At 41.6% G+C, this 2,500-nt stretch overlaps 1 protein-coding gene across 1 annotated transcript in view; it reads left to right on the top strand.

Annotated features, from left to right (window-relative positions):
• Positions 1-2,370: 2,370 nt before the first annotated feature.
• Positions 2,371-2,500, top strand: part of spock1 (SPARC (osteonectin), cwcv and kazal like domains proteoglycan 1) — a 334,100-nt gene continuing 333,970 nt past the window's right edge. Inside the window, exon 1 of the mRNA XM_056472464.1 lies at positions 2,371-2,500. This exon is cut by the window's right edge and continues 78 nt beyond it. The gene's annotated coding sequence lies outside the window, so the exon portion shown is untranslated.

Below are 2,500 nucleotides of genomic sequence, written 5' to 3'. Positions count from 1 at the left end.
AGTTAAAGCTCTTATATATCGAGGCTGTATAAAAGCAGAATCATGACCCACCTACATGTAGTGTCAGACTCTGATGCTGTTTGGCTTATCAGTAATACATTTCATTTTAATTTAATATTATTATTAATGCTCATTTCGTGGGTCATTTTCTTTCATTTTTCTCTTTGGAATGCCTTTTAGGCTGTTAAAACTTGTGATTAGATCTAACCATTTGGTGTATTTGTATGTATAAACACATTTTATGTACAAGGTATGTACTTATCTATAATACTTATGTATAAGGGCTCGTATTTTAACGCAGTAAGATTTTATTTCTCAAGCATACTTTTTAAGTTTTTTATAATGCAACTACATACACTTGTATACATGGTTTACTGGGACACTCTGTAGGTGTAATGTGTGTAACACTGTAAAACTGTGTAATTTTAATTTCAAAAGAAGTACAGGTTTTAAGTATATGTATAACAGGGACGTGAGGTGTGTCCCTGTAAACCACCTTAATAGAGTGCATCTAAGTCATGCCCATGTCATTATACAACTTTGTGTCCCTGTAAACCACATACAGCATTTTAAGTTTAAGCATATTGAACTAGCTACCTTCGTGCTGTGAGGAGATTGTGCTACCCACTGCACCACCGTGACACCAGGTCATCACATCCATGATGTGAATCTCCCATTCCACCACATCCCAAAGGAGCTCTATTGGATTGAGTTCTGGTGACTGTGGAGGCCATTTGAGTACAGTGAACTCATCGTCATGTTCAAGAAACCAGTCTGAGATGATTCACGCTTTATGACATGGTGTACACTGTGGTCATAAAGGGATGGACATGGTCAGCAACAATACTCAGGTAGGCTGTGGCGTTGACACGATAGACCCAAAGTATGCCAAGAAATACCCCCGCAGACCTCAGTTGTAACAAGTGGTTATTGAGTTACTGTTGCCTTTCTATCAGCTGGAACCAGTCTGGCCATTCTCCTCTGACCTCTGGCATCAACAAGGCATTGCACACACAGAACTTCTGCTCACTGCATATTTTCTCTTTTTCAGACCATTCCCTGTAAACCCTAGAATGGTTGTGCGTGAAAATCTCAGTAGATCAGCAGTTTCTGAATACTCAGACCAGCCCGTCTGGCACCAACAACCATGCCACGTTAAAGTCACTTAATCTCCCTTTCTTCCCCATTCTGATGCTCGGATTGAACTGCAGCAGATCGTCTTGACCATGTCTACATGCCTAAATGCATTGAGTTGCTGCCATGTGATTGGCTGATTACAACTTTGCGTTAACTTGCAGTTGGACAGGTGTACCTATTAAAGTGGCCGGTGAGTGTAGATGAAAAAAGTTCAGCAGTTTTAGGACAATCACAAAAGGTTTTGATCTGCTTCAAATGTTGACTATTGTTCGTGTATGTGTATGTGTGTAAACAAACTAATAACAACATCATTCCTTTCAGACTGTGAACTGTGAACAAGCACGTGCATATTCTTTTTATCACCATAATATTATGCTCTATTTTTACAACACTTTATTTGTTCGTATTGGTCTCTCGTTTTGTGAGTCTCACAACATTATTCCTGCAATATAATGTCTGATTAAATGCAATTATGCCGCCTCTGCAGCATTTAAAAGCATGTCTAGACGCATTTCTGTAGCGTGTACACATCTGAAGCGACTTCTTATGTGCAATGTAAAGAGGTGTTGTGTGTGTGGTGCTGAACGGACAGCTCCCACACACACACACACACACACACACACACACACACACACACACACACACACACACACACACAGGTCCTGAAGCGCAGCACTAAACCACTGCACTACACACAGAGAGAGAGAACACCTTACAAATATGCTTCCTCCGCGCTATGTTTACTAATGAAGTTAATCTATTGACTTATTTATTCCGTTTAATTAAAAATGAGCCGATATTCCCATCAGTCTCTCCCTGCAGCTGAAATCACCGCAGTGGACAGCCGGCAGTTTAGAGCCATTACAGGCTGATTCCAAATGAAAACCGGGGCTGCTTTTAATTTGTTAGGAGTGATCAGGGGAGTGAGGGCCCGCTATTGATTCCCTCCGCACCGCACAGGATGTTTTACAGCTTAAAGTCAACACCTGCGTATCACCTCCAGCACACCGTTTATCCCCCTGTGAATGCACCACCACTCCCTTTGTTTGAGTGGAAAAAAGTGTGTGTGTGATGCGAGCGAAAGCAAACTACAACCTTTAGGTTATAATAGAGATCAAAAATGTAAATAAACTTCGGTTGTGCTTTGGTTTGTTTAGTTAACTTACGTCATGTGATCAAATATATATATATAAACAGTTTAATATTTCGTCACTCGAGAAAGAGACAGAGAAATCGAGGGAAGTGGGCGGAGTTACGGTGGAGAGTGGGCGGACACGCGCACCGTTCCATTACACGGCTCCGTTTCTCCCGGTCGCGCTCAGTGCAGCAGGATCTGAGGAAACTCTCGGTACTCTCCCGTCTC

This window comes from Danio aesculapii, chromosome 14 (genome assembly GCF_903798145.1).
Source record: "Danio aesculapii chromosome 14, fDanAes4.1, whole genome shotgun sequence".
In the NCBI taxonomy this organism is placed as follows: domain Eukaryota; kingdom Metazoa; phylum Chordata; class Actinopteri; order Cypriniformes; family Danionidae; genus Danio; species Danio aesculapii.
This window is presented reverse-complemented; position numbering and strand designations above follow the sequence as displayed.